A 24,391-nucleotide genomic window follows, 5' to 3' on the forward strand; every position below is an offset into this window, starting at 1 on the left:
AGGAGACAATTTTTATCAAAATTTCAGGTTTAGTCAAACTATATATTGATGTTAGAGTGGACAGTCAAACTCGCTGAAATTATAGGGACCAATACCAAACATTTTACAGACTTTATGAAACAATAATTCTCTCGTGAGTCTGTTGTGCTGATGGTAATGAAAGTACTCTCTCAACATTTGAATTATGACCTGTAATGGCAAACAAATATTCAGCAATTACTGTAATTTAAAATGGTTTCATCTTGGGTAGTTTTTAGTTCAATAACAGGGTGTCTACCAAAATAATACATCCAGAAATCTTGACTTTTTTTGGACTCTTCTAGATCCTACTTAGGTAAAGTTGCAAATTAGTAATTAAGAAAATAATTATTTATACAGGGTGTCATTTTAATGGCGCCCACGGACCACGGAAACGTATAGAGGACATCAAAACAAACAACTTTTTTCAGTAACATTTTTCTCGTTGGAGCGTCGTTTCGGAGCTACAGTCGTTCAAAAAAGCCCGTTTTGCCGCCTGAATGCTGGCAACCACACACAACATTTGATTGCATTTGTGACGTCATATCCCGTCGTGAAGCGATGCGTTACAGGGTTGCCAGGAACACACATATTCTGTGAAAAATGATATAGCTACAATCAGCCACATTATGTACCGTAAAACAAAACGAGAAAACACGTTCTGTAACCTAACAGGAAGTAAACAAACGATACGAAAAATGGTAGAAAGAAAATAGAATTCAAGTGGAAGTGGTCATATCGAATTTTGTATCAGCTTGCATGTCAAATATTTGCAAATCTAGTTACCAAGTTGGCATCTACAATTTAGTTTATCCACTTCGTCCTTCTGATACTAGTTGTCTGTGACACACTGAACAGATGACAAAATAGAAATGAAACAACTCAAAATTCCAAAGGTAAGCAACACGTAATATAATGTATATTCAGGGGATTATGAGGCAAGTGGAAAAAATGGTTGAAAATACAGGGATATAAGTAGTAGTAAAAAAACTCTCCGACGACTGTGTTTATCTACGCACCGGATACACACGTAATAGTTTGCAACTCTGAACACGGCAGTATATTCGCTACTGATTCATCATTAGACTGTTACTGTGGTTGTACGTGTTTTAGCCGTAATGTAACAACGTGAACCTCAGATACTTCTGTTATCAGCACAAAGTACCACACGGCATCTGGACACAAACCTGTAGATATCAACGAGATTTGCAAATATAATTGACATGTAGCTGGGCGTAAACAGCCACATGTAAGTTGTAAGTACAATAAAAGTTATTGTTGTTCATATTTGACATGTAGGCTGAGACAAAATCCGATATTGACTCTTCATTTTCAATATGTTTTTACAATTTCTCATATCGTTGGTTCACTTCCCCTGAGATGACTGCTGATCTTCTGGCTGGTAGGCTATGATGTTCGGTTTACTGGACGAGTTTCTCACTTCGATTTACAGCTAATAATGTGGTTGGAAGTTTTTCATTTTTCACAAAATTTGTGTGTTCCTTGCAACCCTACCGTGCGATGTTTCGCCGCAGGAAATGACGTCACAGATACGATCAAATGTTGTGTTGGGTTGCCAGCATCCAGGCGGCAAAATGGTCTTTTTTGAACGGCTGTAGCGTCGAATTGACGCACCAACGTGAAAAATGTTACTGAGAAAAGTTGTTTGTTTTGATGTCCTCTACACGAATCTGTGGTCCGTGGGTGCCATTAAAATGACACCCTGTATAATGAAAATCCCTACCAAAGGGTCAGTTAAGATGAAAACTAAAGTTGAATTTAAGAAGAGAATTAGATCTGATATTTCGTATTAATGCATCCTGAACTGTGTTTGGCAGACAAGCGAGGCTTTGGCGTCTGGACTCGCAGCCAATATAATCTTATCTGGGGTTTGTGTCGGTTGTCCCTATATGTTTATGACTATTAATTCACCCATCTTATCTTACCATCATTCATCCCCATCTTCGCAATTAGCCAATGGGACAGAAAAAAGTGAAGTAAAATAAACTAAATCAACCAATCAATAGCATTTTTGCCTTTTTAGTGACTTCTTGACCTACTTGTTGATTCTTTACTTTTTCTTGACTTCCATGACTTTCTTGACTGGCAAACACCCTGAATAACTTTGTTCTCTATACTCCTGCTTTACAATCAAATTATATTGAATATTGAATAAGAATGGGCAACACCTTGTTCCATCAGTATAAACCCTAAGGCAAGAAATTCTGCTCAGGCATTGAACAGTGACATTATCAGAAAGTGGTCCCAAGACTTTGTTCATTAATTGCTTCCGTTTTCCCGTTTGTTTAATAGCAGGACAAACTTTATTATTTTTGTGCAATGACTGAATCAACATTAATTTCACTATTGAGTTTGGAAGCGCAGTCCATAGACTTGTAATTTGCATGACTTTTTTCTGTTACGTATTTTCCTAATTAATATTATGTGATGCTCAAAATGTAGGACATTTATGATATTTTTAAAATTCCTCCCGGACGTCGGACATAAGGCTAAAATGTAGGATATGTCCGGGAAAATCCGGACGTCTGGTAACCCTAGGAAGATCTGAACCACTGTGCAATGTGCATGCACCACGTATCAAACACGAGATTCCTTTATTACAAGGCAACAATGTTACCACTATGCAATCACGGACCGCCCCCACCCCCACACACACATAATTATAGTTACAAAGGCTGTCACAGAGAAGGTGAGACTAATTCCTGTATAGGAAAACGGCAACCTCCATTGGCTAGCAAATGTACTAGGGTGAAAATTTGGTTCATTAGCTGCCGATTGAGACCAAAATGATCGCAATAGGTCAAAAAGTTGTGACTGCATAGCAGCTAAAAGACAAGCATGTACATGGACCCCTCCAAGAATCATTAAAATGAAACAAAAAAATTACAAACCACAAGATTTTTATTCAGAATCAGCCATATCGAGTAGACGTACATCTTTTTCAAAATAGGCACCATTGACAGCTAAGCAAGTGCCCATACGCTCCTGCCACTTTGTGAATGTCTTTGAAAATTCGTCGTCAGGTAGCGAACTGAAGAAAACTTGCACTGCGGTGATCACTTCTTTGTTCGTCATGAAATGACACCATGTAAAGTGGCCTTTAAAAGTGGAAATAGCCAAAAGTTGCAGGGTGCAAGGTCCAGGCTGTATGCTGGAAAATTTATATTTTCCTCTCCGTCGTGTAATCCGGAAAAGCCCGCACGGTATGCCAGCGTGCGTTATCGTGGTGCAATATGAAGGAGTTTTTTTTTTTTTTCTGCTACGTGCTGGCGCAGAGTCTCAATGACTCCTTGGTAATACTGTGGCTCTACTCAGTCTGTCTTGATCGGCATATGCCTGTTGAAACATTGCATATGTTTCCGCAGCACTTTTCCCTAAATGCCAACAAAATTTTATGGCATGTCGTTGTTCATCTTGAATATTCATCACGAAAAGCAATGTTATACACAAAAACCTGGAGGGGTAAACGAAACACGTTCCACGTAAATCAACACAGCTGCTCACTAACGTGGTTTTGCAACATGTGACAACTTGCTACAGAAACAGAATGAGTCATCCTACACGACGCGACTAGTGCCGAAACCATAGGCAGTGTTGCCAAGCCAGGAAAAAATCTGTCTCACCTTCTCTGTGACAGCCTTTGTATTATTTCCAATTAGGACTATCTCTATGCATACATCTTACACTATAATAAAAACATAATGATCAAGGAGCATTGAAGGAAGAGCTAATCTGGGTGATATTTGCATTCCTAGTTTTTAATTCTTGGGGTGGGGATTGTATATATAACATGCTGATGCTTCAAGAGAGAAATTTTTCAAACATCACAATGATGATAGCACATAATTATTTTTGTACAAACCATCTTTCATAATTGGGCACATTTTGACTTTGTTACTCATCCATGTGACCAATAGAACTGAGGACAAGAAATGTGATGTGGTGTTATCAACATGTCATGACTTTTTAGATGCTAAAAATGGGAAAAATATTCCATATCCTTGATATCTTTGACATGTTTCACTTTACACACTGGTCAACACAAATTTTAGCACACCCAAAATTTAATATTGAATTCAAATATGCAAAATTTTGAGAAAAATGGGCTCTAAAATTTGGGTTTTGGTTTGAAAGGTTGGATTCTATAGGGTGATTCAAAAGTATGGAAAAAGATGCATAATTCCTACAGAAATCACTGTACATGAATGGGACAATATGCAGTATCCAGGAGACCAAATACTGTATGATGCATTTTACACATTCCACCCAAACAGCTTGGATTCAATCCAATTTTTCAAATAGGAATAGGGGCATGTGACACATAAAAAGTCATGTGAAATTTTCTGGTAAGTCGAATGGTCAAATCCATTTTAAGATACCTTGAATCGCTCTCATATTTTTCCACGAAAGAATGGTTTCATATTTTGGGAAATGAGAGCACGGATACACAGAATCCCAATTCTCCACGTGGTGCAATAAAGCAGAAATCCAGGTCAGACAAAACACACAACCACAACCAACTCCCAACAAGACTAAATTGTTTGCATTCCCATATCATCCTACCACACCCAATCACCTTTCCAAAGCCCTTCTCCCCTGCAACATCCAAGTAGCACACAAACCAAGTGCCAAAATAACTGATTTAATAGTAGTTTTCTAAAACAACATTTATTTCCTTTCACTCCGAAAATGCATTCTAGACAGAGCTACAGAGGTTGTTTCCGATCTATGGTGACGAAATTGCACACCTTTTGCAGCACCACCAAGCATGAAGAGAACGAAGCTGCCAGTCGTGTGGGCAAGTTAGACCATTGACTGTGCGTGACAGGTGTGGTCATTGCGTATCGGGAAGAATGTCGCAGAAAATCAGTGCATATTGGGAAGGTTACATAACTGCACTTTCCGATGTAAACTACAGTTATAGTGCCATTATAAAACTGTGCAAGGAGCATGGATTCACTCTGTCCAGAAATGGCATATCACAGGTGTTGAAAGGGGCAGGTAAGATGAGGCGTGGGATGATTCCTGTGGGGCAGAAACAGGCCAACTCCCGGCCTGTTACTAGCCGCACACCAGCTACAATTCGGGATGTCAGGGCACAGGTCACCAGGGAGAATCCAGCCACACAGAGAAGTATCGCAAACCGGCTACAAACATCACTGAAGAGTGCACACCACCATTGACCATGATTTGGGTTTGGAAAAGCGACGCAAGGGGTGTGTTCATAAGCTTTTGCCAAAACACATCCAGGAACGTCGCACCAACTGTCAAAAGCTTTGTGAGTGGCACCTGTCAGGTGAAAAATGGAAGTTCCTTGTTACATTGGACGAGGCATATGTTTATCTTGATGACTGTCACAAGCCACATGCAATTTTTTATCGATCGACAGGTTCGAGGGACTTTCAAAGATGGTTCACTGAATGTAAGGAAATTTTGGCACAGGTTTCATGGTCATTGCTCGATACTCGTACAATGGCAAGCTGACCATACATTATGTTGCCAAAAATACGAAGGTTAATTCCGATTATTATCAGGCTAACGTCCTGACACCAGTTTATCGGCATGACATTCCCCATCTCTACGGGAGGGATCAGAATCGTGTGTGGGTACCATTGAAGGACTATGGAAAGCCTGTCAGGAGGAGTAGTTGAGGCTGGACATGACTACACTTTGTGCCAGTCTCCTACAGTGGAAACTTCACTGTCTGGCAATTGCCAAGATGCAGGGCCACCAAATAGAGCACTCTATAGAGCATGGTTTCTCTTAAGGTAGGAGCAGTTTGAAATTGTCACCATAGATCGGAAACAACCTATGTATATATGTAAAGATAATTGGGGAGCACAATGTAGAGTGAATAACATACACAACAATGTCTCAATCAGCTGTGCATTGAGCATGCTTTTCAAAATGAACTTATGAAGCAGTGAAAGATTTTGTAAGAAATGAGTACAGAATGAAGTGATTTAGCACAGTGATGTTAATATTTTTGAAATACGAAGATGAAGTAAATATTTTTCCCAAGCTGCTTATGGTTTTGCTCTCTTATCCCAATAAATTATATTTAATGGTTACATTTCTGTTTGCATATTATAAAAAAAAAATACTGTTTCTGTTGATTACTGTTTATCTTGAGAACTACGAAATCAAAAGTTCTTACTTAGTTAAAACTGTACCAAGATTTTTCTTTTAATGTTCTGCCATTTATTTCATAATTCGGAGCAATTACAGAATACCGGGAGTATCTCAGATTGCTTTCAAATTCGGCATACTCACTACTTTTGGCGTCCTAATCACGAATCTGCAGTTAAAAATTGGCGGTCACGTCTAGAAAATGCAAAATATGTAGAAAGAAGTAAACACCGGTGACTTATGAAGGAAACAACAATTTTTTGCAACGATTAGCGTTCAAAGACTATGATTATGAATACCCTGAATTTTAACTATGCTTGCCTAACCTAACCTGACGTGAATGGTTCATGCTGCAAGTATGTTTTCCACATTTACTGAAGATGCCATATTGTCACATGTAAAGCAACGTTCCATGGAACGGATAGCAAACTTCACTTATTCACATCATCAAACCATTAGTATCGACAACTATAGCGGTAATGTATGCACAGTATTTTGCATTTTCTAGACGTGACTGCCAATTTTTAACTGCAGATTCGTGATTTTGAGGTCAAAATTAGTGATATTTTCCTGTAGTTCACGGTTATTACAAGCATAACAAAACAGTTTTTCGTTGTGACGTTTGAGGAGAACACACGCTCCCTTCATCAGACATTTATTTTCATTTTGACTCAAAATGGATGAAGGGAGCGTGTGTTCTCCTGAAACGTCACAACGGAAAACTGTTTTCTTATGTTTGTAATAACCGTAAACTACAGGAAAATAATTCTACAATGCAAGCATTCCATACATACAAGAAAAAACAAAATTAGTGAGTATACTAAATTTGAAAGCAATCTGAGATACTCCCGGTATTCTGTAATTATACCCATTATTATTCAATCATGATTAATGTTGTGATTAAGGCTAGAGAAGTACAGTAAAACATCATTAATCTGGACAAATGGGGACTTTAACGAAAGTCCGGATTAACTGAAATAACCTAAAAGAACAGTAGAAAGTGCATTAAAACTCCGCTTATAGCAACAAAACACATTTATTATGGTGTATTTAAAGGGCATAGACCTAAATACACTATACAGTACAGTAGAGGGGCTGTTTTTTTAAAAACTTGTTGCTGAAAGTTGTTCAACTTCAAAAATTTGTGTGTTGGCTCAAAGCAAGGGGGGGGGGGGTCCGTTACGGAGCAATATGACGAATCCAATTGCTGATTTATAGCCATATTTAAAAACTTGCCTTCCACTTTTCTTCTTTTTTTTTCCTGTCCGGATTAAGCCAAGTCCAGCTTATCAGGGTCCAGATTAAAGAGGTCTTACTGTATATCATCTCATAATAAGGAGTACTTGATGATATGATATTTATTACTTCTCACATATTAGCCAGTTGGCTGTACGCACTACATGTATATTTTGTACAGCTGTGAAATATAAATAATTACTTGAATACTAATAAATAGTATGTGTTACGTTACGTTTGTATCTTGGAGTGGCTTTGGTTGGTTGGTTGGTTGGTGATTTGTTGTTGTAAGTCCACTTTATGCACAGTAAGACTAATCGGGACTGAACCTACAGTTTAAAGTGGGATCCGAACACACTTGTGCCTCGAACCCCAGATTAGAGTGGTTTTGGAAGTATAGGAGATTGAAGGTTGGCAATCCTGGTGTGACGTCAGGGGGCTCTAGATATACTGCAGACGATGTTTCAGTGCATATTATGGGTATGACTCATTGTACCAAACTCAAACACCTTCTTGTCAAGCGCCATATTTCATCTTCTGACATAAGTGCGGAATGCTTTCGTGGTTAGGTTAGGCTTGTTAGGTTTATAACTCTTAGCATAAATACAGTAGATTTAGCCAAACATCAGAATACGAATTACAGCACTTGACCAAGAAGCTGTTTGAGTTTGATGCAATGAGTGGGACCCTCATGTCACATGGTAATTGGCTTTTTTTTTTTGGAAGGTGGGTGTGCGTCTGCAGTACAGTCAGTGCTTGTGAACCAAAATTAGGCAGTGTTCTGATATATTCAGCATTATTACATTTGTTGGCCAAGAGCCTGAGATTTATTTCCATGACTTGCAGGAGAATGGTTTAGCGACTATGAACAAGAAATTTGTCAAGGGCAGCAGACAATATCGCAGGAAAGAAGTTGAAAATACAGCAGCAAGCAGAGAGTGTGTTCGTGGAATTCCTATTTAGGTGTTCCAAATATAAGTTGGATTGCTCTGCTCTGACCAGAACATTTTTTTGGCAAACATGAAACTGTGCCTGACAAGCATTTTTTTCAATTATATTTCTGTGGTGTTGCACCTTTGTCCCATTTCCGCTAGTAATTCCTTTAACCCTTAAAAGCGCTTTGCTCTATACATCCTACTTGGCACTTTGGGGGCCTGTGAGGCCCCTATCATTTTTTATCTGCCCAGTGACAAATATTACGATCGTACGTACACCAATTGCTATGAAATTACAAATATATACTTTTTTACAGGAAAGGGAGTTAGAAATTTTTTTTGCATTAACTAATAGCTAATTTTATTATTATAATAATATATTTTTCTAAATTTTATTGGAATATACAATAATTCCAAAAATTTCATCTTCCTAAGTTTCGCCAGTGCAATTGCAAATTCAACGAATAATTTTACTCATATTCACTTGTACCCACAAGTTCTAAAACAAAAACCAGCTGGTCCCCATGGTGCACATCGTGCTACAATGACAGGAGTCCCAGGTTGGGTTCGAATAGCAGCCTGAGCATAGGTGTTTGTGAGTGTCCATTCATCAATTTCATCATATATCCCCCATTTTCACAATTAGCTAAAAGTGGGAGAAAAGTGAAGCAAAGTAAACTAAATCAATCAAAAATAATCAATCTAAAACAAAAACCACTTCTCTCGAGAATTATCAAATTTTCTCTAGGATTTCATTGTGCTTGTCTAATGAAGATTTCGCAGATTACAAACATGTGCTCATAACGTTATGTTATTTTCACAATTACGACACACTGCTTTTGACTTTCTATCCAAGGACTGAGGGCATATGTGGTATTTCTTTCTTTCACTGGATGAAGTTTTTGGTGGTAGGCCAAATAGACAATTACTCCACACCGGATTAGACTTTCCCTTAGTTTTCTTATCATTTGGCTTTATCAATTCATAAGCCAGGTCCTCGCTGAAAATTCTTCGATAATGTGGCACCGTTATATTCCACTGTGGATTGTGATGCATATAAATAATATATGCACTTAGTGCTGCAACATCCAACATATTCATGAGAAATGTAAGTGGCTCACACAGCCTCAAATCAATGGTTTCTTGGGAATGGGGGAATTAAGACAGCTGGAGCATGGGGCTGATCACATCACCTCCACATGGCTGAGATCAAGAATGTTTGGGGCCCTATTCCTACATCCCCTGAATGTGATTCCATGGCACAGTGATATATGCAAGGGAACTTTACCTTTTTATGCAAGTTGCCACTGCCTTGTTTGCCTTTTGCACATGTAGGCTCGCCATTTCTATCCAGTGAAACTCAGAACCTGAATCACACACAAATGGATATTTAGGCCACTCATTTGACTAGTAAACTCAAACAACCACATTCGATAAATAAATTCAGCCAGAGTATGTTGGAGAAAATATAAAACTGTATTTTGCAGTTAAACTTCAAGGGGCCTGACAAGGCCACATTGTGCTTTTAAGGAGATATTTTCAAAACTGAATATATTCAATAAACTTAAAATTGAAAAATAAAAAATAAAAATGCAGAGAAATGTGAACATATGTTCAAACGAAGATGTCACAAAGTTTCAATGTTACATAAGACTAAAAAAGTATGAAACATTTCATATTTTATAGCTCACTGGGCCTCTCCGGACCCCATTGTGCCTTTAAGGGTTAAAAAAATTAAATATTTTTTTTTCATTTTGGAAATGGTTGTATGGTTAGGAGGGTTGGGTAGCGATAGTAATTTGATGTTGCTTTGTAAGTCAATACACGTGAAATCACCCAGAGCAGGTTGCTTCAGTCATGGATTTGCTTTCAATTTTTTTATTGATGGATACATGGTCTAATATGACAAATATGTGATATTAGGCTTGAACAACAAATACCTATGTTGAAAGTTACACCTTTTTGAAAATTTGAAGATTTTCAGAAATTGGGTGGATAAACAAACATGCCATATGGTACATCTCGGAATCTATGTGGAATATTCTGATGACTTAGGTATTGTTGGAGAGGAGGACAGTCCTAACAGAAAATAACTGTGTTACCAATCTTACCATTTAGATTTTTGTTCTACATTGCAGCCATTTTCATTAAAAGGTGGTGAAAAAAGGTACAGAATATAAAATAAAGCTTGAAATGTACAAAAAACAATGTTTTTTTTACCACAGTTTTCTATCATTTTTCTTATTTATTTATTTATTTATTGAAATTTCCAGTACAGCAGAAGCCATTTTAAACTGGAAAGAAACAACAGTAAAACAGTACACTAGTGTTAAAATGAACACACGAAACAAGATAAAATAAAATAAAATAAACAAATATAAATATAAACATAAACAAGTCGAGACAGTTCCAAGATAAACAGATGTGTTACACAAAAGCATTACTTATATACAATTTTTTCTATGTTTGTGATAAAAGATGGATATGAACTGAATATATCGGTTTGGTTTGAGATGACATTGAACTGATTTGGTAGCCTATGAAATAGTGAATGTTGAATGAGTGAGAGTCTTATAGTTGCAGTGTGGAAAGTTTCCTTGATCCGTGTTTTGTGTCTAGGCACTCTGAGGGAGAGTTCGTGGAGTGGGATGCTGCATCTTAGGTTTCCATTAATTATCTTATGTAGTAATTTCATATCTGCAACGTATCTGCATGATTCTGGAGTATTTATGTTTAAGTTTATAAGCAGATCTCTCTTAGGTAGGTGTCTCAGGGCCGGCACTCTATATCGAACGATGGAGAGGAAAAAACTGAGAACATTGTCGATCTAGGAGGTATGAGAAGGGGCAGCCATGTTCCAGATGGGTGAACAGTACTCTAGAATGGGGGACACAAAAGTTTTGAAGTAAATGGAAAGTGCTTTCGGGTTATGGATTTCGGTGAATCTGTAAAGTAAGCCTAGCATACGAATTGCCTTTTTTGTGATGGTTGATATGTGATTATCAAAAGTTAGTTTAGAATCTATGAGGATACCTAGATCTCGGTGTTGTGCTCCTTTTGTTAGAGTGATGTCGATGAGTGCATAATTACCTTCAAGAATGTTTTGCTTCAATGAAATTGTTATGTAAGAGCATTTTCGAAGGGTTTGTGGTCAGTTTCCATCGTTTACACCAGTCAGAGAATCTATTTATGTCATTTTGGAGAAGTTGCATGTCTGATGGCTGTTTTATTTCTCTCATAATCTTGCAATCATCAGCGAACATTAGAATTGTGCTTGAGATGGGGGAATTAAAGAGGTCTGTGAGATCATCCAGATATAATACAAATAACAGAGGGCCAAGAACGCTTCCTTGCGGCACACCAGATATAACAGGAAGCCAGTTAGAATTAGTTCCAGGAAGTATAACACGTTGTAGTCTATTTCTTAGATAGTCTTTCACTATTTTTAACGTGTTTCCAGTTATATTAAATCTGTTAGCTAATTTATGCAGTAAATAATGGTGATCCACTGAATCAAAAGCTTTGGAGAGATCAAAGTACACAACATCCAACTGATTACGATTAGTAATTGCGTTTATGGCATAGGATTGCATAGAAGAAAGATTTGTAAGGCATGAAGAATTTGGAAGAAATCCGTGTTGTGCTGGGTTAATGTAAGGGGATGTGAATTTCAGAAGTCTATTTTTTAGAACCTTTTCGCAGACAATAGCAAGTGTAGAAAGGAGAGAAATGGACCTGTAACATGTAGTATCGTTTGCATTGCCAGATTTAAAAATAGGAATGATATTTGCTTTCTTCCATTGAGTGGGAAAGCAGCCTTCAGAGAAGCACCTATTGTATAACATTGCAAGAGGAGTAGCTAGCGAGTGAGCTGTTTTTTGAAGGAAAATAGTAGGAATATTGTCTGGTCCAGATGCTCGGTGAGAAGAAAAGGAGGTAAGGAAGTGCAAGACTTCACCTGGTTCTGTAAAGACGGTAGAAAGAGAGTGAGAACAGATAGATTTGATAGGCGGGTGATCTAAAACATCATTTGAAACAAAATTATTTTGAAATGTTTGATTGAATAGTTCAGCTCTATCATTACCAACAGCTGAAATGCCATTGTGTGTTGCTTCCAAAGGGATGCATTTGGTTTGTCTCCGTGAATTTATCAATGTCCAGAATCTCTTCGGATTAGTAAGGAGTTCATGTGTGACTGTGTTTACATATTCTGTGTATTTCAGTTTCATAAGGTCTTTACTATGCTTACGAAGTGCCTTGAAAGTGTTGTGTGTGGGGGGATTGGGGAAACTTTTCCACAGCTGCCATGCTCTCTTTTTGTTGTGCAACAGATGCTGCAACTCTTTATCGAACCACGGGGGAAACTTTTTACTTTTCATTGTTTTATATGGCACATAGTCCTGAATTAGAGCATGAATAACGTCCGTAAACAGTTCGACAGCCTCGGTCACGGACCCTTCGGAAAGCAGGTTCCAGTTGAAAAGGTCAATGGCTCGACGGACGACGTCCCACGGCATTTTCTTCCACAGCGGAATCTTATGCCTGGGGGGTGCAGAAGGGGAGCCTCCCGCTTTCACCGGGATTTTGAAGGTAGCGCATAGCGACTCGTGGTCCGACTGAAGCAGATTCAAAGAGGGCGTGACGTCACAGGTTTCAAACGAGGACAATATGAAGTCAAGGTTTTTATCTTTTCTCGTATTGTACATGTTCTGTTGAAGAAGACCCAGTCCATGAATAAAATTGTCTATGAATCAGTCTTCGTCTCCAGTGGTTGGTATGCCATCTACAGCATTATTCCACTTTATGTGCATATTAAAATCCCCACACAAAATAACTTCGTGGCTGGACAGAGCTGCCAAAGTGGAATCATAGCAACACTCTAAGAGTTCTTTTGGACTCCGCCTATCAGGCCGATAGAAACAACCTATAAGTATTTTTCTACAGTGGTTAGTACTTACTTCTATCCAGAGTAATTCGCAGTCTCGTTGTAAATCCAATCGTATCTTGCTGTGCCACTTCTTGTTCACACACACCATAACACCACCACCACTACGCATTTCACGATCTTTACGGTAAACATCGAACTGCTCATAGAGGGGAATTTCAACACGAGATATCAGAATTGAGCCAAGACTCACTAAAGCACACACAGTCATATTCGGAGAACTCAGTCGTCATTAATTCACAGTCCAAAAACTTATTCTTTAGACTCTGCACGTTTTGATAATATAGGTGAAAGGCAGTATCACTTGTTGTTATCCCAGTAGATGTCACTGGTCCAGGCTGAAGTTCAACGTCTCCGTGCAGCAACAGCAGGAGGAAGAGGTGCTGGAGCACGCACTTCCTGGCGGAGGTCCCGGGCGAGGCTTTCTTCGAAGCATCCTTGCACGTGCTCGACCCCTCGAAGAGAACAAAGCGTTGGAAAAGCACTCAGAGTTTTCAAGAATCTGTCATAGAACTGATCTCCAAACATATTCCCATCGTTTACTGCAATTTCACAAGGCGGAAAACACTTTTTCACTACGCAAATTCGCACTAGTACTAGCGCAAAACAGATAAAGAACGGAGCTACAAATTTCGCACAACCTGCACTGGGTGCCATCTTGTGCCACTGCATTATCGTAATTATATTCTCCAACATTCTCCAAATGCCAAAAATGCCGGAAGTTATGAAACAATAAAGGTAAATATGCGATATAGCCCGAACGGATTTCTTCAAATTTACAGGAAAACCTACTTACTGAAATCAATTTCTGTAGCATTGCCGAAGTTCTTCGAGGTATTTTCTTTCGCGGAAACTGAGAACTTCACCAAAGAATGCTGCAGAACAAGAAATTATTACTTTTTATGTAAGGAACTTGCATTTTCTGTAAAGCGACAACATTTTGCCGTTGTTTCCATTATGTACCTGCAGATGACGCAAGCGTCGAAAGTCACACGGTCTCGCCAGTGTTTCCAAAGTGCCTTTTTTTTTTACAAGGATTTTTTTACTACGCTTACCTAACCTAACCTTGCTGGAAATGGTTTTTGGGGCTATCGTGAATGGTTTTTGGGAATATCGTGAATGGTTTGTGATGACATAATGAACAAGAAAGTAGGTATTTTTTGGTTAAGAAGGTTGAAACACTGAATACCCACTACAAATAGACAAAACACAAGCACGAAGTGCGATGATCCATGACGAGTGCACGCCATATTGTCTGTTACCCAAGCGGAACAAGGAAGACAAATAATGACTCGTAATATGAAAAGTTGACACTATTTTATAAAAAAAGGCATAACTTCACCTCAAAGAATCTTCCGCAATGCAGAATAGGTAAGTATCAATGCTAAAATGAACGAAATAAACGAGTGAGAGGTGTTCGGGCTATATCATATAATTACCATAATAAAAGCTAACATTTTTAAACAAAGTCAACTTTTAGAAAAATAATACCTGCTTTGAACTACCCTTGCATAGGGGTTAGAACAACAAAAATATTAATTTCTTTAACAATGGTGAGGCAACCAGTGCTGCACAAAAACTCTGGTCTTAGTACAATTTCTGTGCGCTAAAATATCATAGTAATGCTTCTCTCATGTACTCAACATTTCTAACAATATTATATATACTCATATCAGTGGTAATTTGTCAAAAATATAACTGTATGCCAGTGGAAACAATGGTTCATACATTGAATTCTGAAACCTGTGATATATTTATCATGAACAATATTATCTTTCTGATTTTTTAATATTATGTTGTGCAACAATTTTCACTGTGGCAAAACCTGGGATTCCCAATTACCCAAAGTGGAGTGTCTTTTTCATTACAACATATTATTTTCTTTACAGATTTTTCTACTTTCTGAGTGGGTAAGATTGGTACTACAGTAATTTTTTGTTAGGACTGTCCTTCTCCTGTCCAACAATACATAAATCATCACAATATTCCATATAGTTTCCGAGACAGGACATATTTTGGTAACAATATGGAATAGTGAAAACACATTTCTCCACATTTACAGGAGAAACTACTTACGGAACTGAGTTTCTGTAGACTTTTGGTAGCTCGTGGAAGTGTTTTCTCCCTTTGTTCAACTTATTCGGCTGGTAAATCATGTATTTTTCGACATTAATGTATCTCTAATGCACGATATCTCGTGCCACCATTACCGTCGACTATGTGAATCAAATGTTCCGTGCGTTCGATTATATAACCCCCTGTTAGTGTAGCAACCACGCGGTAGTTTTACAAGATGACATGTGAGCGTTTTGTTTTTTTTAAATTTAATTTTCTATGTTTGCCTAACCTAACTGAACCTAACCTAACCTTTCGTGAATGGTTTGTGTATCAATTTTCACTTAAAAACCTTCTGTGAATAGTTTGTGTGGCATTTTTCGGTTAATAAGTGTTAGTGTAGCAACCACGCAGTAGTTTTACAAGATGGCGTGTGAGCGAGGTTTTTCCTTCCAATTTAATTTTCTACGTTTGCCCAACCTAACTGAACCTAACCTTCCGTGAATGGTTTGTGGATCAATTTTCGCTTAAAAACCTTCTGTGAATAGTTTGTGCGGCATTTTTCGGTTAATCAGTTTGGAAACACTGCATTTCCGCTGACGATAGACAACTTGAGTCAAGATTTGCCCGCCATATTGTGTGTAACGAAAGTGAATTAGCAACAAACAATAAATACTTGTAATGTGAAAAATTACACTTTTCCAGTGAAAAAAATGATAATCCCACGTTCAAAAATGTTTCGCCATGCATAACAGGTAAGTACAAATGTAAATAATTAGAAAATGAACGAGTGACCTGTGTTTTCACTATACCATACTGTTACAAATAATTTTTGTGTTCATCCACCCAATTTCTAAAAATCTTCAAATTTTCAAAAATGTGTAACTTTCAACATATTTGTTCAACAAGCCTAATATTACATATTTGTCATAATGAACCGAGCATGTATCTATCAGTAAAGAAAAGTGGAAGCAAATCCATGACTATGAAGCAACTTTTTGTCACTCAATTTGATGATTTCCGTGTATTAACTAACCTTTAGGTCTATCTCAACGATGTCCCTCCATCTTCGTCTTGGCCTTCCTACAGGTCTCTTACCATCAGGTTTCCCAACAAGAATCCTGTAAACTCCTCTTTCCTCTCCCATTCGCGCCACATGGCCTGCCCACCTAAGTCTTCTTGATTTAATTATTCTAATAATATCTGGACATGAATGCAAATTACGTAACCTTCTCCACTCACCTGCCTCCTCATCCCTTTTAGGTCCAAAGATTTTCCTAAGGATCTTATTTTCAAATACTCTCAATTTACGTTCCTCTTTCAATGTAAGGGACCAAGTTTCATACCCATATAATACTACAGGTAAAATTACTGTTTTGTAAATTTTAACTTTTAGTTTCTTAGATATTATACGAGAAGACAAAAGTTTATGCATTTCCTGAATTAAGCCAACTTTTTATTTCCTCTTTAATATAATTTTCACTTGTTAACATTACTCCTAAGTACTTGAATTTGGAAACTCATTCCTACGAGTTGTTATCAATAATTAGATTTTGATTATTACTTAACACTTGGTTTCGGCCTGTAAGCATATATATAGTTTTCTCTTTGTTATCTTCCAAACCTATCTCTTTAGCAGTTTTGAAAAATATTTTAGCATTATTCTTAATTGTATTTATATCATCCCCTAATAAGTCTACATCATCTGCATATGCTAACAACTGAGTCACACCATTTAATTTTAGTCCTTCGTTAGTTTCTTTTACCTTCCTAACAGCACATTCTAAGGCAAAATTAAAAAGCGATGGAGGTTGTTTTAACCCATTATGAATTGTAAATTTGTCAGACACATTAATTAATTGTATTGACCCTACTTTGAAAAATGATATACTTTCGTTCATATGGTTGTTAGGTTAGGAGAGTTAGGTTTGGCGGCAACAGTAATTTGATGTTGTTTTGTTAGTACTTTGAAAAATTATATATTTTCATTCATACTGGAAAGAGTTGTTAGGTTAGGATGGTTAGGTTTGGTGGCAATAGTAATTTGACATTGTTGTTATGTAAGGAGTGTTACTTTTGCTGCAGTTTGAGAATTTTTACGGAAAAAAGGGTAATTGTATCCATTGTTTAATGATTTTTCTCAAATTCTCCTAGCACAAAGACTAATTACACTGATCGGCATGAAAATCCTCCCACGAGGATGAAAGGGTGTACCTTATAGATTTCGAGTCGCTGATTACGAATATCGCATTGAAAAAGTTCCAGCACGTAAGGTTTTTTTTTAGGGGGCATTTTCCATAAAAATTTACCGAAAATTGTATTTTTTTAATGAAATTGTATTTTTTATGCTTGGAATGCATAATTCTGTATTTTTACCTCAATCCAAGAATTGTTACTATATCCTAGGAACATTCTTTCCCCTGTCCCCACAACTCCCCCCCCGAAATAGAAAAAAAAATTCCAAATACACCCCACCCACTCCAAAAAAAACCAGTGAATTCTGCCACAACACACATTTTTTTGAGAATTCCAGATAAATGTCAAAACAAAAATGTGAATAATATTGCATTTTAACATTACTGCTGGAAGAAATATTTTCACGATGTCCCATGAGCCATAAGTTACTGGCTCTAAAATGAATGGTATCTTACAGTTTTTAACTGTGTGTGACAGGCTTATTTGTGTACATTGGAGTTCAACGTTTTATTTTCATTACGCTCTTCCTACACTGTCATCTCGGCTTCCTTCAAGGTAAAAGGATTCGTAATCAACTTGTGGTCATTCGTTGGCACCCCCTTGTCTAGACGACAAACAGGATGTGGCTGGAAAAAGGTGCCAAGACATCCACCTCGTTGTCCCATGAAGCAGATATTTTACTTCCGAGGTGAGCGTGGTGTAAGAGAGTCGCGTTACTCTGTGTCTGTTTATATCATTAAGGAAAAATATTTCTGCGTGAAATATCGACATTTGTGTTAAACCAACATGCCACGAACTTGCAAAAACTCGGTAGATTCATTCTGCTACATATGTGGGGAAGTGGTCTTCAAGGGGCAAAGTAGGGCATTGTCACCGTTCCTAAAGACAGCGTACCACCTGTACTTTGTGTGTAAAGTCGGCGACCAGGATCGCGATTGGGCTCCCAAACAAAGTTGTAACTCGTGTACGCGTACTCTAAAAGGATGGTTAAAAGGTACACATAAATCGATACCATTCGCCGTACCTATGGTTTGGCGTGAGCCCCGGGATCATGTTGACGACTGTTACTTCTGCCTGACCAATATTACAGGTTTCTGAAAAGGCACGAAGCATAAAATACAGTATCCTGACTTGGATTCCGCGAGGAGACCTGTCCCACATGATGTTGTTCTGCCTGTACCCGTACCACCAGACTCGTACACACTGATCATATACAGTATACCATCACAAAATGGCCACCAAGGAACCAACTGGTCCCAGGAGAGATGAATGTGACTAATGAACCTCTTGTGGATCCGGAGAAAGTATTCTTACCACCTCTCCATCTAATGAAGGTATTTGTCAAGGCCCTGAAGCGGGATGGTGAAGCATTTACTCATATCAGAAAACTGTTCCCAAGACTTAGCCAGGCCAAGGTGAAAAAAAGGTGTTTATACAGGGTCTCAAATCAGAGACGTTTTGAAGGATCCTACATTTCTTCCTAAGCTGAGTGATGTGGAACGTGAGGCTAGGGAGGCCTTTTGAGACGTGTGCAGTAATTTTGTCGGGAATCATAAGTCACCTAATTACAAAGACATTGTGGGCAGGTTAATTACTTCATTTCGTACCATAGGATTTAATATGTCCCTCAAGTTACATTTCCTGCATTGTCACTTGGACTTCTTCCCTCAACAGTACAGCTTGGGTGAGGTCTCCGATGAACACGGTGAAAGGTTTCATCAACAAATAGCTACCATGGAGAGGCGCTACAGTGGGAAATGGAGTGTGAATATGTTGACCGACTTCTGTTGGATCGCGACACGCGAGACACCCTGTACAAATTACAAGAGGAGCAGGAACACCAAATGACATGCAAATGTTGAACTTTTACTCTTTATGTAGTTGTATCTGTTTGTTTTATATTGAAATTCTAATGATAGCATGCAATTTTATATGGGGGGGAGAATAGCACCTTTGCGTGGTAATTGAAACCCACCCCCTCCCTCAAAACTGGTACGTCTTGGAGAAAAACGGGTTGCGGATTCGAACTCGGGAGCTCGAAATCTATAAGAATCACCTAATTTGGTTCATGGGAGCGACAAAAAGTTTAATTTTGCCGAACAGTGTTATCATAGAATTTTGACAATAATTGTCACACGAAATTTGAACGTTCCTTAAGGTAGTGAGCACTGTTTCAATTTTTTAAAAAAACTCATTTATGTTGGAAAAAAACTTGAGCTCCCTTACTAGTTACATCTTTTAAAAATCACCTTACACAAGCATGCACACTTCCTATCGGTAAAACTGTGCAGTATGTGTTAACAGATGTAAATCGAACCATGTAAAAAATGCATACATAGCATGATGAACAAATGAAAATAATTAGGAAATAAACGGGAAATAGGAAATAAACCGGTAACAATTAGATAAGCCGGAGACACATTTCTTGAAATTTACAGGAGAAAAGACGAGATAGTACTTACGGAATTAAGTTCTTGTGGCTCTCTGAAGCCGGGGAAATTGTTTTTTGGAATCATGCAACTTATTTGGCCTGTAAGTAAGGTATTTTTCGTCATTCATGCATCTCCGTTGCATGATAGCTTGTGCCACCATTGCCATCGACTACGTGAATCAAATGTTCCGTGCGTTCGGTTATGTAACCGCCTGTCAGTGTAGCAACCACGCAGTAGTTTGACAAGATGACGTGTCAAGGTTGCGTTGTGAAAATGTTCCCGGATATTGAAGACCCACGAGATTTTTTAATTGAACATGGAATCGTGAAGGAAGAAATGAAATGTCCTAAATGTTCTAGTATATGTAAGCTACACATTGCATGGGATGGGAAGTGGCTCTATATGTGTACGAAAATTAATTTATTTTTTCTTTTGTTTAATTTTTTTTTCTAAATTTTCCTAACCTAACTGAACCTAACCAAACCTTTCGTGAATGGTTTGTGGAACAATTTTTGATTAAAAACGTTTAGTGAATATCTTGTGCAGCATTTATAGGTTCATAGGTTTGGAAACACTGCACATCAGCTGACGACAGACAACGTGAGTCAAGATTTGGCCACCGAATTAGCAACGACAAATAAATAACTATAATGTTAAAAATAATGCTTTTTTCATGGAAAAACAAGTGATCCCAACTTGAAAAATGACTGCCCACTCCAAATCGACAAAACACAAGCATGACGTACGATGATCTATGACGAGCGCACGCCATATTGTCTGTTACCTAAGCGGAACAAGGAAGACAAATAATAACTCATAATATGAAAAGTTGACACTATTTTATGGAAAAAGGCATAACTTCACCTCAAAGAATCTTCTGCAATGCAGAATAGGTAAGTATCAATGCTAAAATTAACAAAATAAACGAGTGAGAGGTGTTCGGGTGATATTGCATAATTACCAAAGTAAGTTACAGTTACTTTTCAAGTATCAGTAACTGTAACAGAGTAACTTCTAAAACAAGCAACTGTAACTCTGTTACTCTTTGAGGCCCAAGTTCCTTTTGTCTTACTGCGATTTCATTATGTTACGAATGCAATTTTTAAATGATTCCATTTCGATTTACGTCTGTGGCTCAGTCGGTAACGTGTCTGACTACCATGCTAAAGGGCCCGGGTTCGATCCCCGGCCGGTTCAAATCCAGGAACTTATCTAACACTGGTAGGGTAAGAGTCTAGTTTACGTCCTTTTCCTAAGGAACACGTGTCATATATAGTTGGAAAGGTTATTTTATAAGGAATTCAACAAAGTAAATCCCAAGGCGAGGAAAAATTTCCTGGAGGAGAAAATCGAGAAAAACCGATGTTGTCCGGATATGCATGATTGAACGTACTGAGGACATTTTTCGATGATGAAGCACATATTTAGGGGTGAAATGAGTACTAATGGAACCTAACCTAACCTCGTTCCCGTGAATGGTTAGTGACAGAAAGTGTAAAAAGAAAAACTTACTTACCCTACGGATGCCGGAGCGCCAGCTGCTGCTAGCACGGTTTTGTAAGCGGGCAAGAAGGACGTAAATAGACTCTAGCCACTGGAAGCGGCCCCGGAGCCCAACCAGCCTCGAATGACATGGGTACCTGAGGGAAACCCTGGGGAGTAAAGGCTGTCAGGGGCGTGATGCTGATCACATCACCCCTACTCATGATCGGATCAAGAAAGTGTGGGGCGTTACCGAACAACCCCGCCTTCACGGCATGGTGCTAAGCACAGGGGAACACTTTACCTTTTTTTGTCTGTTAACACATACTGCGGAGTTGTAGCGATTACTTAAGATTTTGTTCAATAAATACTTTCGTGGTTAGGTCAGGCAGGTTAGGTTTGGTTCTCTTAGCATTAAAATAAAGTACCTAAATGCATTCTACTAAGGTTCCGATTTACTTCTACATTTATTCATTCTCACTACTCTCTACGATACTTACTGTCGCTTGTCAATGGATAATCAATAAATGGAGAATAACCTTGTCCATGGGAAGCGTACATGCTTGCGCAAGGTAATTTTTAAGTTGTTTTTTTCAACATTAATAACTTCTTTTTCGAATCAAAGGAGTGCTCATTACTTTAAGGAAGGTTCAAATTTCGTGTGACAATAATTTCCAAAATTGTACGATAATTAGTATTTCTGCTAGGAGAATTTAAAAAAATCATAAAACAATCGGAACCGTTACCCTCTTTGAACTAAGGGTAACATTATCGTATGAGGGAAACGGATTCCTTCAAATTTACAGGAGAAAGTACTTACGGGAATCATTTTCTTTAGCGTTGTGGAAGTTCCTGAATGTAGATTTGATTCATTTTAATGTGAATGCGTGTTGTTTTCTGCGAAAATCTCTGTCCGACATGCTGTTTCTGCTCCCGCCATTTGCTTTCTGCACGAGAGTGCAATGTTCCGTGTATTAAGATGATGCAACCCCGTAGTCAGTGTTTCAGCCTCGCCGTGTTTTTACTAAAACATGACGTGTCGAGTATTTTTAATTATTTTTTTTAACTATGCTTGCCTAACCTAACTTAACCTAACCTTACGGAAAATGGTTTTTGGGGCTAACGTCAATGGTTTGCGACGTATTAGCATAATTTCAAATCCGGGCACAAAAGTAGATATTTTCCGGTGAAAATTTATGCAACACTGCATAAATCGACAAAACACTCTCAGAACACCCCCTAAACCAGTACGCTATCACGGCCATAATGTGTTACAGATTCGAAACAACAAGTAACAGTAAGTACTCGTAAATAGAAGAAATAGACATTGATATGCATTATTTCACTTTAGGAAATGTTCCACATTCGAAAATAACACGTTAGCAATGTAAAGAAGTCCGAAATATATGATTCGTAGGTGTTTCCCTCATACGATAATAGTACCGAACTAAGTAACACAGTTACTTTTAAAAAGTACGAACACTGAATTATTCTATAGATATACTGTCTGGAATTATTTATATTCAAGATATATTGACAACATACTAAATACAACTATACTGACATTTCTTTAAATTAAAAGTCTAATTTGACATGATACAACTTACACGGTATATCAGCATCTAACATGACGTTTTACTCCTCTAATTTGGACAAATAAATGTGATCATTTGGAAAAATATAACACAAAATCAATGTTTTAAAGAACTTTGGTTGGTCAGTTCGGAAGTGGATAGCACAGATTATGGATACAGCCATATTATGATATTGCACTGCTGCAGTCACTTGGTTCAGTATTGCCACAACATTACACCAAAATTTCGCTTTTATGTCCAACATTTTTTTCTTTCGTGTTAGAAATATTGGCCGTGTCAGAAAGGTAGGAAGATACTTCGAGAACGGTTTCGCAGTTCAAAGTATCGAAGTCTTGAACTAGAAGCGAGATGAAAATATTTAGAATTATACTTCGACCGCAGCGCCTAATACCGTCAGTAGATAAAACATAAATTTCGTGATAAAACTACGAACTTGATTGATTTGGTGTTTTAAGTCCACTTTATGCACAGTAAGGCTAATCGGGACTGGACCTACAGTTTAAAGTGGGATCCGAACCACTATGTGCCTCCACCGGGTATCGAACCCGGGACCCCTTGATTACAAGGCGACGAGGCTACCACTGCGCCATCGGGGAGGCCCTAAAACTACGAATTAGGATCGGGGGAAAAATTAGCAGAGTCTTTCACGTCCCGATTCCGACTTCTCGAAATGACTTCCCGACATTTGGAGATCCCGAGCAGTTGGGAAATACCTGATGGTCATTTTAAAAAGTCGTTAATTCTCGACGTTTTCTGCATTGTAAGTGTCTGGAACTTGTAAATTGTTAGTTTTTATTCCAGAAATGCAAAAACAATAACATAAGGTGAATATGACGTGTAGAATTCAAGATTTCAAGAGCTTCGGGAAATTTAGAACATTTCCCGTTCCGAAAATTTCCCGACTTTGTCGGGATTTGAAAGATTTCCCGTCCCGATCCCATCCCGACCCCAAAAATTCTGTCCCGCACACTACGAACATATAGCTTTCCCTGAGTTAGAAACACTTGTTTATCACCATAGAAATCACATGACATTTTCAAAAGTTCTTATATTTACATTTGCACACACGATTCACTGAAAAGAAACAGAATTGTATTAGCTGCATTCTTAGATGTAAGCTCAGTTTATGATAATGTAGATATTAATATCCTAATCCAAACAATACAACCTTACAACTATGTTTTGATATTATGGAAGTTACTGAGTAAAATATCTATATATTTCCACTTTTTCAGTGAAAGTAGAGGACCGTATTCAGCCTGCAAATAGTTACAGTATGTAACATTCTTATTCGTACACAAGGATTTTCAAAGAAAATGCTTTAATATCTGAAAGGAAATACACTCT

General features: G+C 38.0%; 1 protein-coding gene across 5 annotated transcripts in view; it reads right to left on the reverse strand.

Moving 5' to 3' along the window:
• ATP7 (copper-transporting ATPase 1) overlaps positions 1-23,216 on the reverse strand; it is a 297,586-nt gene extending 274,370 nt beyond the window's left edge. For all 5 annotated transcript variants that reach the window (XM_083120375.1, XM_083120376.1, XM_083120374.1 and 2 more), the window contains exon 1: positions 23,057-23,216. The gene's annotated coding sequence lies outside the window, so the exon portion shown is untranslated. The remainder of the gene's footprint in view (positions 1-23,056) is intronic.
• Between the last annotated feature and the right edge of the window lie 1,175 nt (positions 23,217-24,391).

This window comes from Lepisma saccharinum, chromosome 4 (genome assembly GCF_977018435.1).
Source record: "Lepisma saccharinum chromosome 4, izLepSacc3.1, whole genome shotgun sequence".
Taxonomy (NCBI): domain Eukaryota; kingdom Metazoa; phylum Arthropoda; class Insecta; order Zygentoma; family Lepismatidae; genus Lepisma; species Lepisma saccharinum.